At 45.8% G+C, this 14,935-nt stretch overlaps 1 long non-coding RNA gene across 1 annotated transcript in view; it reads left to right on the top strand.

The window, feature by feature from the left end:
* Window positions 1-14,099, top strand: part of LOC119087890 — a 57,558-nt gene extending 43,459 nt beyond the window's left edge. The window contains exon 2 of the long non-coding RNA XR_005091399.1: window positions 13,795-14,099. This is a non-coding gene — a long non-coding RNA (uncharacterized LOC119087890). The remainder of the gene's footprint in view (window positions 1-13,794) is intronic.
* The last annotated feature ends 836 nt before the right edge of the window (window positions 14,100-14,935 follow it).

The following is a 14,935-nucleotide window of genomic DNA, read 5'->3' as shown; positions in this document are numbered from 1 at the left end:
CTTTTTTTTTTTTTCTCTTTCAGATAAACAAATGAACAAATGAAGGGTCTGAGTCCACACACCCTTCACTTCCCAGGGCAGCTGTGGACTTTAAATGAAGCTATATTTAAAAAACTCAGTGAACTGGAGGGGACCTTGCAGGCTCAAAGGGGAAATGGTGCTGGTGTTGAAATAACCAATCTAATAAGCTTTCTATGAAAAACATGCCCGAGCCCCTGTGGGCCAGAAAGTGCCCTCCTTGGCCACCACATGCATGAACCCTCCCCTGGCTATGCACCTTAGACTGACACTGCATGCCACTCACCTGGTAAGCAGATTTTCTTGGGCTCTGTCCTCCAGAATTTTGGGCAGTGCTTTGGATTAGGTGTGTCAGACTGGTCCTAGCTTTGACTATGGAGATTACATACAAAAACCTCTGAAGGCAAATGTTATTTAATTGGATAAACAATCTTAGTGTAGTTTTTCTTTTCTGTTTTCTATCAAGGGACAGATTTTGAGAATATTTTTATCTGAGCCTATGTCCATATGGAAGGTCCCATCCTGACACATGCTCATCTCTGGGATAGACAGATAGGTGAACTAACATGTGCCATGACATTCCAGGTAGGATGCCTGGAGCTGGAGACATGAGGTTAGCTGAGCTACGGCCCTTTAAAATAGTTGCTCATGTTGTGGTGACCCCCGACCATAAAATTATTTTCATTGCTACTTCATAGCTATAATTTAACTACAGTTATGAGTCATAATGTAAATATCTGATATGCAACCTTTACAGAAGGGTCATTCAACCCCCAAAGGGGTCACGACCCACGGATTGAGAAGGGCTGCTATAGTGTCTGTCTTGGAAAGCCACAGTCCGATCAAGTAGACAGACAGGTACTCAGATACACAGGGTTCAGGGAAGTGTCTGTGCAGGCTGTAGAGTCTGGACATTGAGTGAAAAGGCAGGGAAATCTTTATAGTCAGAAGGACAGGATGATGTCTGGGCTGTGGGTGACTGCGGCCCTTCCTTTAGGCTTGACTTAACTGTCATCTGCAGCAAGCTGACTCTCCTCCTCCTGGTTTCCCCCTCTAGTGAGGACAATTAGAGCACTTATTTATCTCAAAAAATTTTCTATTACACAGTGGGAACACAGCTGGCAGCTGACCATTGTCAGCAGCATTCATCTCGTTGGGCCTGTCTGGGTGAACCCTAAAATGATAGTTGAGTCCCAAGCTAGGGACTCATGTTCATCACGTCATTGGTGAGCCCAGCCCACAGATACTTGCCCTCTCTGAACCAAGCATTCCCTAGGGAAGGCTCAGTGAGCAGTTCTGCACCAAGCCCTCCCACCCCGAAAAATCAGTCTTGATATTGGGTGCACTATTCAGGAAGCCTCAAGGGTAAGGCATGTGTGGTGCTTCGAGATGAGTACCATCCTCCTAGCAAGAAGGGAGGGAGACATCTCTCAAAACACAAGCTGGCATCGGGACTTGGCTTCAGTGTGGGGTATGAACACCTGCACGGGAACCATTTGCTCTTCTCCACCAGCAACAATGGCCAGAAAGGCACATAAAAGGGTTGGGACAGTCATATCCCCGGGATGGAGGTAAATTGGGGTGAAGACACAGCTCACCCTGCACTGATCACTGGCAAGAAGCAGATATGTGCCTTTGGTACCAGCAAGGGAGCTGGTTTCCAAGTGACGTCTTGGAAATGGATTGTGGGTAAATAACATCTGCTTAAAACTTGGAAACCCACTTTCCTTTGGTTTGTTTTTAAATGATTTGACAATGTGGTTTGCCTTTCTTCCCCCCTCTGGGGTCGGGGGAGTAAATAAAGACTGTCAATTTAGTGAGATACAGAGTCAAGCTGTTCTGTGAGCCTGCAGGCACCCGGGTTGGTGGGGAAGGTCAGCAATTCAGTATGAAATCAAATTCACTCCAAATGCACCTTACCTGACACTTGTGATGGGTATATATTGTATATATAATATCACACACACACACACACACACACACACACACACGCACGCACGCACGCACGCACGCACGCACGCACACATGCACGCACTCACACGCACACACACACCCCTCTGTGGGGTGTACATCGCTATCCTTTTGAAGAAAAAGTAAAAATCAATGTGTGGGTTATTTCTACCTTGTCACCAAACCGTGTGGCGCCTGCCTACTCACTGCAGAGAGAAGACCACAACCGTTATTCTTTGTAGGCAATTAAGGTTCTTTCCTTAGCAACAGGCAGTAGGAGCAATGGAGCAGTGCAGGCTAATAAACCAGTGGGGACAGTGTCAACAACAAGTCAGCCACGGAGGGAGGGACGGAGGGCAGGGCACATCGGCTCATGGGCTCCCTGTCTGCTTGTCCCTGGAACCTGGTGTAGAAGTCCCCAGACTGACCGGAAAATAGGGCTACGCATTTTACGGGCAGTTGCCACTAGCCTGGACGACGTTGGTCAGAAGTGCTGTATTATGACTCTATTTGTCCTTCTCAAAATGGATCCGTAAAGCGGAGGTGCTGATCAGATGGCCCTGGGACTTCTGTGTGCTGGCCCAGCACGTCAGTCGGCCTGGTGTACAAAGGAGCCTGCAGAACCGGGCTGTGGGCATGGCGGATCTAAGCGACTCCTCGTGCTCAGGTCCAAGGAAACCGCCTCTTTCCTCACCTTGGCATTCGTGACCCAGCTTTTGTAAGTTCTAGAATGAAGGCCACAGCTCAGGCAAGTAGAACAGAATTCTTAGGAAGTGAAGTCTGGTGCCTCTAAGTTCATGAGAGAAATGAAAGCGCTGTTTGCCGATGAAGGCAGGAACAGAGTGATGGTCATGGGTCCCAGTCACTGTCCCTGAGCCCCTAGCTTCCTGTAGAACGGGCTGTGCGGGAGCCTGGTCCTCCTGGGTTTGGGGGCAACCCATATAAGTGCAGGTTTTTTTTTTTTTTTAAAAAAAAAACAACAACAACATAATTTTTATAATTTTATTGAGATAAAATTTACATACTATGTCATCACCTTTTTGAAAAAAATTACAAATCTTATTACAAAAAAAAAAAACCCTTGCAAATAAAAATATCACACATCAAAATTACCATACAGTTAGAGCAGTCATTTGGAATGGAAACTGTGGTGCTTGACATTGGATTTTATACTCTTTCTATTGAATACATTTGTTTACAGTTATCAGTTAAAAAAAAAACTTTAACTGATAAATAGAAAATTTAAAAGCCTAAAAGTATGATATGTACATACATTGTGTAATGTCTAGAGCAGATCCAATAGATCTGTCTCCTGACTGGGGATGCCCATAGGGTGGTAGAGTGTTTGCCTCATACACACTGAGCCCGAGATTTGATTCCCAGCATAATAATAATAATAATAATAATAATAATAATAATAATAATAGTAATAATAAAAAATCATCACCAATATATTCTTTAAAAGTTTTCAATTATATATGGTAACATCATTTAAAATCCTTTCTTAATTTTTAAGTATATTATATATATATTTGATACATAGTGAAATAATACCCCAGTTTTACAAAACCAAAACCAAACAAAAAAACAAAGCGTTTCCAATGAAAGCTCTGGGCTCAGAGAAGAGGCCTTTTTAAAAACGTTGAAAACAAACTGTCAGATAATCAGCTGGGACAGTTTTATAAACTGTCCTCCTCCTCCCCACATCCTTTGAAAGCCACATTGCCGCTGCACACCAACCCTTGTCTGCATTAAGGTCCTGGGTCAGGATCTCTCAACCTCACAGTGCTAATGAAGATGAAGGAATGTGGGGAGCTTAAGGGACCATGTCCCTCCTGTCTGCAGTATCTGCACATTCCCAGGAATGGGGTTCTGAGAATTCAGGCTGTTCCTGGCTACAGGGTAGTGATTCTATTTGGGCCTTTGGAGGGATTATCTTAATGTATGTTATGGCTCAATTTTCATTCCCAACAAATTAGGCAGGGAAGTGGCATTTGGAAATGAGAGAACAATGACTAACACATTTGCCAAACATCACCTGCCAGGGGGTGAACGGGTGGTGAGCCTTTACTCTTGGTTGCTAAACATTGACCCAGGGCCTGTGATGGGATCTGAGTTCTCCAGTTAGAGACCCTTAGGCCAGTATTTATCAGGCACTTTTATGGCTCTCGTGGTGTGACTTCTTTTGATGCAGCTATAAATGACATTAAATGTCTGGTGTGTCTTTGGGTTTTTCTAGGCACTGTGGGCCATTTTTAAGAGTGAAGGAGAGCCACATGGGTAGAGAGCTCATTCCTAGACAATTTGGGGTGAGGAAGTGGGCCATGAGGTGGGAAACCCTGCTGTCGTCTATAACTCTGCCCCCCAACTCTGGACTCTGTGGTTTGGTCCCTCTGTCACATCCCTGTGACATGTGAAAGTTGGCTTTTCTTCCCCAGTCACGCACTGCTCCACTTCCCTCTGAACAGATCTTAGGTGAGAAGTGAGAGGGGACGAGGGGATTGGTGTGAAATAAATAATGTCGAGTCTTTTTTCTTTCTTTCTTTCTTTCTTTCTTTCTTTCTTTCTTTCTTTCTTTCTTTCTTTCTTTCTTTCTTTCTTTCTTTCTTCAGATTTCTAAGCTGGAAATCAGCAAAACAAGCCTTGCTGGTAGGGGTGGTGGCATGTTAGCTAAGTATAGACTGGAGGTAGATACATCTGACATCTCTAAATGTCAAACTCACCGCACATCACAGATGGCAGCGTGCCTGGGGATCGAACTCCCTTTAAAATACACTTCATGTAAATACATTTTTTTTGTGAAACCACAAGCTGTGTCTCTCAGTTTTGTTTTCAGCTGGCTTCGATAAAGAGATTGGTTGGCATCCTGCAGCTAATTAAACCGAGCTTCCCAGCTAACATCAATGAAAGGGGCTAGGTGGCTCTCAGAAGCACACGCCACTCTTCAGGGTCCAGCGACATCCACGGTGCCTTTGACTCGTGCTGACAGATCCACCCTCCAGAGCAAAGTGGCTTAGCTGTGCTCCTGAGTCTACAGCAGAGCCACCCTGTTCCCAGGGCAGATCCACTAATGCCCCTGGAGCCAGCTCACTGTGCAGCCAGTGATCTGGGTCCGAGTCAGGCTGCAGGAGTATAATATGCCTTCCCTCATAAATTAGTATTACATATATTGCAAATTTCTCCTGCTTGTTATATATTTAATTTTTCACTGACAATCAATTTTATTTTCTTATCTGTAGAAAGAAAAAAAAAAGCATTCTGAGTCTGGGGGGGCTCCTCTGACTTCTATCTATCCAGCTCCCCCTCCCACTTGCAGTTATTTATAGATCTTTAAAAAAAATCTTGTATTAAAAAAAAAAAGCTTAATAGCCTAATTCTACATCTGATTCAGTCTAAACCTTTAAAGCCACGTTGTTTTAACAAAATTACTGTCATGATTTTATAAATGATAGATTGACTTCAAACAAAAGGGTAAATGGGAGAAAAAAAACATATTTTACTTATGCTTAGGAATGTCTTTAAATAGAACAAAGTTTAAAAAGATTTGGTGTTGACTAGTTCATTTTTGTGTGTGTGAAAAAGAGAAACAATAAATCAGCTAGGTTACAAGTCAAATACTGGGGCTAAAACATTAATTTTTAATACAGGAGAGTTCTTATGTTTATGTATACTTTCCACAAAAAAAAATGAATTTTTTTTTTTAAGAAAAAGTCTTAACCATTTATTCAGGAAGAGCCTCGAGGGCTGTACAACCACCCTGCTCTTAAGAAATTCCCGGGTCACAAGCACAATGGAGTGTGAACTTGAACTTTTCTGTTGTGGTAAGGCAGAGTTAAAAGAACAGATGTTCTGAAGAAAAGCCCTTCAAAACCATGTCATGCTTTGCTTTTTCCAGATGACTAAAGCCACCATCATTTCCCAAGTCTCACACAGGGAGGGCAACGGGGCTGTGTGTGGTTTTTACCAGGGCGGTAGGTGCCCCTGGCAGGCTTGTTCTGAGTGCTCAGTTTGCTGACCGAGAACAGAGGGTATTCTAAAGGTAAAATTCTCACCAACTACTCTCTGAAAGTGACAAATGTCGGTGACCTCTTTTGTCTTGAAATTCCCGGTCACTTTTAAATCACAGCAGTGTTACAAAGTTGTTCTGTCTCTCTTGTGTTAAATGCTGGTACTTTCCTCACGGCAGACGGCTTTCTTGGAGGGCCACTGCCTCATAGGACTGAGAGAACTGGAGACTGAAGCCTTTCTGAATCTCAGGCAGGTTACTAAATATCACACTCTGGAGTGGAAGATAATAGCTCACTGGTGTTTTCATCCGTTCCTCTGTACCAGAAGTAATGTCAACCTTTCACTGAGAATCTTTTAGGTTGACCACAAATAAAAGTGACTGCCTTGCTAATGACTTAAAATTCCTTGTGCTGAGCATGCTGACAATCTGTTTGTCCAGCCCTCCTCCTGAGTTTCTAAAGGTTGCTTGTCTTGGGTCCTCCTCACTGTTTATTTAGGGGTGGCTGTTTATGAAGAAATTGACTTTCTGAAGAAACGATGCCTCCTTAGACTCTGTGGGTGTTTCCTCTCTTTGCTACTTAAAGAATTTTCAGATATGAACGGGTTATGCAAAGGTACACGAGACAAGAATCAACCAATTCCTACATTGTTTGAGATCAGGGAAGTACTGTGGAGTCTCTGTGGGCTTTTTCAAAGCAGTCCTTAGTTTAAGTATTCAGAGCACTGAGCAGTGTCTTTGTCTGAAATAGAGGTGAAACACCGAGTTTTCCTGAACACTAATAACAAAGATTGATACTTGCAGAATTGCCTGAAAAACAGAGCGGCGTGCAGGCTGCTGTGAACGATGCTGTCTCTCTGTGGAGAGTTGTTTGGGCTTTTAAGAACTCATTAATTTGATTGTAAGCGCCTCAGTGTTATCAGGAAAGTAGCTGTAGAAAATGGTTTCAGAATGTGTCATTTTCTCCTTGGTTTAATCTGAGGCAGTGTGTGGGCATGCTGGTATTTTAAAAGGCTAAAAATGTACACATTGCTGTGCCTTCGAACCTGAGGGACGGGGACAAGCAGAGCTTTCTGAACTCGGTCCTGCGTCTCACAGTCTGCTTGCCTTCCAAGTCATTCTTGAATCTGTAGGAAAGGGTCCTTTCTGGCTTCTTCACTCTCCTTGTCTTGTTGGAATCATGCACAATAATAACAAAAAGGGGCGGGGGGAGCCATGGCAGTTTTCCACCTCGTCTTGATCTTAATATTTAATGCCTCATCAAATAAAGCCGTGCGTTTGCATTTTAACTAGGTGCCATTCTTTATTTGTTTTTAATGAAATGATTTGTGGTGTAAGACTGCCGTTTGGTTTCAATATTAATATATTGCTTGAACTCCGTGGGTGTCGTTTATTTTCAGTAGTAAATAGCTGCTTAACTGGTGATTTCTTTTTTAAAACCTTGGTTTAATTCATTTGACTCCCAGGGAGTCTCATCTGCATTTTCAAGCTTTTTCAGGTTTCTGTAATTTTTTTTTTTTTGTAAATTAATAATGATACAGTGTGTCCTTAAACAGAGTAGTCTCAGGGTCTCATGGTGGTCAGAACCAGAGACTGTCTCCCGGCTGTTTCAAAATCCAATCAACAGGATAATCATTAAGGATTCTTTTTTTTCCACAAAAGGCTGATTAGGTTGTTTCAGAATATGAATTTACTAGAGTTCTGTTTTCACATATATATTACCAGTGCACATCTATGCATTTTTAACCTTAAAAGGGGTTAGCTGGGTACAGAAGAAGTACCCTTTCTGTTTGTATCGTGGCTTATTCATTTTCTCACTGACTGTAATTGGTAGCTAAAATGTTGAAAACAGTTTGGGAACAAAATGTCTGCTTACACCATGACAAAATTGGCCACAATTTGCCGATTGGGTTGATAACAAAAGCCCGCAACACAAAATAGGTAGAAAAACAGTTTGTTCGGTGATGTGAGACCTCTGGAGGGTTCCTTCTGCAGGTTTTTTTTTTTTTTTTTTTCATTCTGGTGTTTATGTTGTGATGGAAATACATGCAGAGAAGTCTCTGAGCACCTCACAGCCTCATTAACCACTTCATCATCTGGTTTCTTTTAAAACTTCAGAGAGCAACCTGTTCACCTGGCATCTGAGACACGTTTTGGTTAAAAGCACCTAAACCTCTCATTTCATCCCGTCCCACCTGCTCAGAAATGTCTCCAAGCTCAGGATTTTGATCTTTTGAAAGGAGAATTTAAATTGTATTTTACCCCTAAGTCTTCCATGTGGAATTATGATATGGCTACAATTACACTTTTGAGAGTGTTTTTAAAAAAGATTCTCTACCTGGCCATACAATAGACAAAAATTTCAACTACTGGACGCACAAAGGGAGCCTCATAGCTGGACAAACTGTAAACAAATGTTAATGGTTTACGTAAGACAATGCTTTTTTTTTTTCAAATGATAGAATTGAGTTAAGCATATCCTCCCCCTCGAACCTGTTGTTTTGACTTGCCGTGTGTGTGTGTGTGTGTGTGTGTGTGTGTGTGTGTGTGTGTGTGTGTACATACATGTGAGGGTCTTCTTTTTTTCCCTCTAAAATAACCCAGACACTCCAGGACAATCATTAGGATGAGGCTTCTGCTGATGTGATCTTTGTTTTCACAAATAAATACAAATAACTCAAACTGAAACTCGATGGCTTTGGTGATAATACATTAGCAGCCGCGGGGAAATTTTCTTCATTTTAATGCTCTTTCACAACCCACATTCAGTTTCGGTAGGAAAATTATTAACCTTTTCAGCAGCTAAAAGAGGGGTGTACAATAGACAACTGGGTAGGATTTGAAGCTTTGACTTCTATTTTTAAGATTATGGTATACAAAACCCCTTTTTCTTCTCCTCTGCTCTCCTTGGACTAATTGCTCTCTTCCACGGTTACATAATTAGTTGCCATGTTTTCAATTAGTTGCTTATTTTACAGTGTTGACTTTTATTGTGGGGAGGCGGATTCCTAATTCCCACTCTTCTATTCCGGGCTACCAAGAGGAACTGGACTTGGGTCTGACTGACTGTCTCCACTCTATTCCTGTGTAGGATATGAGGACACTCTTCCCTGGTACTTTTCTAAATTCAGTCAGGTCACATTTCTCAGAGGGCAGATGGCTTGGTGTCAGGCAGCAGCCCCCCCCTCCTTCCTGCCTCAGGTAGCCTCTGGGCCAGTGTCCCTGATGCTATAAAGCAGGGCTGGATTGGCTTGCTGTGGTGCAGGTCTCTGTGGCCCTGGGGTCTGGGGGGAGGCTGGGCTGGTAGGCTTCCTCCAGGCACTGTAGTTGTGCAGGGGTAAGTGGGTGGGGGATGGGATGCGGGTGGGGTGGGGGTGGGGGTCCTGGTCAGGATCCTGCAAGGCTTGCTTCTTCACCTGAAACCCTCAAGAGATCGGAACCTGAGGCAGAGAGGCCGGAGTGACAGTGTTCTGTTCTCAAAGCAAGGGTGCTCACACCTTCAGGGAAGATTGTGAGTGGGACCTGGGTTCTACTGGGTTCTGACCAGCCTGTTCTTCGTGAACTCACTCAAAGTCCCCACAGTACCCAAGTACTCCACCCTGCCTGTGGCCCCATGTCTACAAAGGTGACCATGGTAACCGAGGGACAAACATCTTACCTGTAACATACTTATACCTTTCTAGCTTCCTCTCCCTCCCTCCCTCCTTTCTTTTCTCCTTCTTTTTCTCACACTTTCTGTACAAGGTTAGACCTTTTTTGTTGTTGCTGTTAAACCGGTTTTCAAGCCAATTTTGAGCTGCCCGTCTGTGGTTCCTGCCTGTCTCAGTACAAGTGTTTTGTTGTATCTGGTACTCTGACACTTCAGTGTGACCAGACTAGAAGGTGGGTGGCTTTGCATCCACCTCCTCCCCAGGGCGACAGCAAGGTATGCAGAGCTGGTGACATGGTTCTGTTTTTATTGAAGGGAAATGTCAAGAGACCTCAGGGTCCCGTATTCTCAGCAGGTCTGTGTAGGCTGGGGAGAGGAGGCAGTGAGGGGTGGCTTGGCTGGTTGAACAGTTGGAGGTGGGAGAATTTCTGCCTCGCGGATTGGAGAGCCCTCTAGCCCAGATCTGTGCTGTGCAGGTGTGCAATAGAAAAAACAGGAGATGGAGGCCTCCCCTACAATCTCCCCAAGCTTTGGATGCCTTTGGAGTTGCACACTTTTCTTGCCCAGTTCCTGGGCTTTACCCCCAGAGTTTCCAAACTTGAAGACCCAGGGGAAAGCTTGTGAGTTTGCATATCGAATGCATCCTCAGGTGATTCCATGCTGCTGCAGAGAAAATGGTCTGGTCTGGAGACCTGCATTGAGAACCGCTTGCTGTCCAGGGCCAGGCTGGCATGCCTGAAGGACCGTGGCTCTGGGTTGTTTCTGGTGAATGCAGCTTTTCAGAGGCCCTTGCCGTTTACCAGTGACTGCCCAGCAGGGCTTTCTGTAATGGTGGCCTCTCACAAAGCCAGTCAGGCTACATAAATCTGCTGAAGTGTCCATGAGGTTTCGTTCTTTGAAAAAATAATTTTTATCTAGCAAAAATGGAGAAACAAGGGCGTGGGAAGATGAGACCAGAAGATGACTAAGGAGATCAGACCTTTAGCTGCAGACCCTCTTTTGCCCGTTTGTACCTTTGGTATAAATGGAGGCAGTTCCTAGAGGTACCTAAGGATTATTAAAAGGTGAGCCAACGTGCAAGATCCTCGAGCCTCTGGTATTTGAATTACTTACGAACATCTGGCCATTCCAGGACACTTAGCATGTGAGGACCAGGATGCTGGACGGAAAGCTGGCAGGACAGTCAAGCTGGACTTTTTGGGCTCTGCTGGGTCAGTAAGAGACGGCCTTGGCATATCCTTCTGAGAGGGCCGATGCCAAGCTTGAGTGAAAATGCACATCAAGGACGCTCTGGCAGATGGGATGCTGTACTCAGTGGTGGGTGAGAGAGGCTGGGTGTCAGAGCAGCTCTGGGAAAGACTCGGGCTCTGCTGCCCGGGGGCTGAAAGCCTCCACACAGTACACAGTCACTTTCTGAGTCAGGTGTAGCTAATAATGATTCATGGAGCACTCTGTAAAAGTTTCTCAAGGGAGTCTCCCACCCCCAAAAGCTCTAAATCTGCTTGGAGATAATGGCTGTAGCTCTGGACACAGGAACCCTGATGAGAAACAAGACAGATGCGGGGGTAGGGGGGTGACAAGGGTTTGTGCCTCATTCCCTGCATGGACACCGCTAGCCTGGACTGCATTTCTGGTCCCCAGTGAACACGTTTGTCTTCAGTATGGTGTGTGTGGCCCCCAGACTGTTCAGAACATCTTGGGGGAAATAGTGGTGGTGGTGGGGTGCTAATAGTGACTATTGAAGATCCCCAAGAACAGCAAAGCTCACCAAAGCAGAGAATAACATGGCCCCACGTGTGACCAGGTCCCCCTTCAGGCCCATCCCAATTCCGGAGGCTCATGGGTCGTCTCTACCTACTCTCAGTGTCCACTAGATTATGGAAGCCATTCTTGAGTTTCATTTAGCATTCGAAACAAACTTCTTATAGTACCTGGATGGACTTGCCTGGGTTTCTCCAATGTTAACTAGATAGTCACCCAGTATGGGGTCCACAGGAATTGGGTTCCTCCATGCAAAAGCTCCCAGGCCAGCTAATCTAGGCCTTGTAGTAGGGAGCTGGAATTCAGGAAACTTCTCAGCTTTGGCCACTAGCCCATGGGAACTAGGTGGGAAAGACCCAAGCCCCAGTCCAGCTGTGCCCCTTCCAATGTGACCTTGGGAAGGCTGTCCACTTCCTCCTTCTGTATGCCTGGCCTGCTTTGTCTGTAAGGCCTGACCACCTCGGGCAATTTCTGTACCCAGCTTGGCTGGGTGCGCCATGTTGTAGCTGCCTGGGCTGTTCCATCTGGGTCCTGCATCCCACTTGGAAGAGGCAGGCTGGCGAGGATAGGGTACGCAGCTGCCTCTGCTTCGCTGGTAGAACCAAAGGAAGCCGGTTTCTCCTTCCACCCCTGTCAGCCACTGGTGCGTCACTCAGTTCCTGTTTCTCTTTGCCCACCCAGGAAGGCGCTGCAGATGAAATCCTGGGCCAGATGGCGGATACTGTGAGCCTGGTCAGAAAATGCTGGCTCACAGGACACAAAACGGGAAGCTGGTTTTCCCAAGAGATTCACTGCGGGGACGGGGGTGGGGGCTGTTCCTCCTGACTGTAGGTGTCACACAGCCCAGGTTCTTCAGCTTCCAGAAAGTTCCCTGCTGCCACCGCCAACAGGGGCCTTTGAAGGGATGTAAAGGCACTAGATCATCACAGTTGCCAGTATCAAGAGGATCGAGCCCCAGGGCAGCTTTGCTATTAGTGACCTGCAGCCCAGAGAGGGTCCTTAGAAGAACGCCAGTCAGGCGTCAATGGCTGGGCAAGCTGCCCTCGGCAGGACTTCCTAACTTCGTGCAGCAGCAGCAGCAGCAGCAGCAGCAGCACACATGTTGGGAAACACACAGTACACCAGTCTGAGTTGCTCTCCCTGTCTTCTACTTTCCATGTCCTTTGTCCACCAAGCATTGTGGGGGAATCTCTTGGGGCAGGATGGAGCTATTCCCAAAACCGTCCACTCCCTCCACTGATGCTGCAGAAAAAAATGTGAGTCATTAACAAAAGGCCCCCCGGGAAGTACAGAATCCACTGTTGCTCAGGGTGAACCCAGGGTGGTATCTTAAATAGGCCATCTGCAAAAGGGACAGGGGGACAGGGGGACGTCCCAGGAAGCTTTGAGTGGTACCACCTTCTCAGCTGTCAGCGGTGTTGTTCAGAATCACAGCTGGAAACAGTGGGCAGCTGAGAGTTGACCTTCCTCCCATGGGAGTATTGTCCCCAGCCATCTTGTGGAAAAACTGCTCCTGCGTGCGTGTGTGTGTGTGTGTGTGTGTGTGTGTGTGTGTGTGTGTGTGTGTACAGCAGATTTGAGAGTGCAGAGCTGGCTTTGTGGGTCTGCAGCATGCCCTTTGGGGGCGTGGCGCCATCTGCCTCTCTGTATCTACTCTGCCTTTGGAAATACCCTTTCACTTGTTTGGGAGAGCTGAGAATGTGATCTGCAAGCAGGGTGCATCTTGGGAGGCTGACCACAGGGGCCTCAAGCAACAATGCAGTTATTAATAGAACCATGGTCTTTCTGGAACTTTTGTTAGCTTTGAACTGTCCTTGCGACCTCTGCTTGGTTGTGTGTTTGTGTGTTTGTGTGTGTGTGTGTGTGTGTGTGTGTGTGTGGCAGGGGGGTGCGGGGGTGGGGTGTCTCATTTTTTTCTCAAGTGAGCCCACAGCTGTGATCTTCAGAGTCTCAGAGAAGAGAGGTGACCAGGGGCTCTGCACCTCCATGAATTGGAATTCCTTGCTCCGGGTCTTTGGGGGTGGAAGCTCAGGGCATCAGCTGGGGGGTCTTCTAAGTCCTGTGTGAGTCTCTGGCAAAATCAACAAGAACACACACAGAAGTAGAGCCTCAAAGCTCCCTGGGCATCAGACCCCATGGGGAAATCACAACAGGGTGGCCCCGTATAAGCCAGTGAGATTTCGGTACTCTTGTCTTTCTGATCTCCCCCAAATGGTTTTTAGAAGGTTGTCATACCTTACCACCACCCTTCGATTTCCGATATCACTATGTGAATAGATGTGTTATTGATTTGACCCTCTGCTCACAACGGCGTTTATGATCTGTCTCCCTTTTCGGTTTCCATGTGCTGGAGGGCTGTCTCGGTGCGGTTGGCAGTGACCTATGTTTTTCTTGCATATTTTTGTTTCAGAATAACTGGGAGCTGAAACAGGAAGCCCCATGACACAATTGATCGAAAATGACACAGACACAGAAAAACCAGGACGTGCCCCCAGCAGCACCTTTACCTGCTGCCTGCTGATCGCAGCTAGAAGGCAGATGAAGGGTTTCCCCCCAGGAATGGCCTGTAACTCTGGAGAGCTCTGGCGGACCTCTGTGCTCACTGGTGAGGGATGGGCCTACAGTATTTTGGTGATAGTCTTCTTCGGTTAGTTTCCCACTTCTCGGGCCCTCATGTCTTGATCTTATCTTCATTAAAGGCAAAACTAAAGAAAATGGACTAGTCTGTTAATTAGCTATACAGACACACTGATTAAGGACACTAAGCTTGAACTTAAGGTAACTTTCTTCAAGGTTACATGTCAAGATTGTCATAATCACATAGATCACCACGGCGTGTTTCAAAGTGTGTTGAGCATGAATCTCAGTACTCAGTCATGTTTGTTCTGCTTTTTATTCCTTTCTAGAAGATCTCTCTGGAGTCACTGTTGGCAGGCCGATAGTTGAGAGCCTTGGGATCTGTCCATGTCTGTCCATGTTCATCCTGGTCACAGCTGATAACTGGCCTAGATAGAGATTGACCTCAACTTTGAGCTACAATGGGAAACTCCCCCTTTCTCTGCTTCCCAACTTTCTCTACACCCCCACATACATCACTGATTTGCAGATTCAATCCATAATAAATTTCTTATGGGGCCTACTGTGTGCCATGTTCTGGAGACAAGATGGGATGGCCTCTGTTCCCATCTCCCTGGCATGTGTAGCCTACTTATAAGTAGGCTTGGCTCAAGAAGTGAAGAACTGTGTATATCCTGGATGTTTCATCCAGTTGTCCTGATTTCCCAAATCCATTACTCAGATCCTGTAACTGGCACTTGCATATCCTCTGAAATGGTTAAATGGCCAGTCACCCCTTCTACAGAGTCCTCTCTCTTCTCATCCCCAACTGTAAGCTGAACACACTCACCATCCTGGGAATGTCGCCAAAGAGGCCATTTGTAGTCACCTTCCAAGAGTCTATTAGTTTTCACTTACAAGCTTAGCAGAAATCCAAGAATAACTCAGCGGCTGTGCTCACTACTTTATACTCTCAACATCAGTTTGCTAATTGG

This window comes from Peromyscus leucopus, chromosome 4 (assembly GCF_004664715.2).
Source record: "Peromyscus leucopus breed LL Stock chromosome 4, UCI_PerLeu_2.1, whole genome shotgun sequence".
Taxonomy (NCBI): domain Eukaryota; kingdom Metazoa; phylum Chordata; class Mammalia; order Rodentia; family Cricetidae; genus Peromyscus; species Peromyscus leucopus.
Note: the sequence above shows the minus strand (reverse complement) of the source record. Positions and strands in the feature narration are given on the sequence as shown.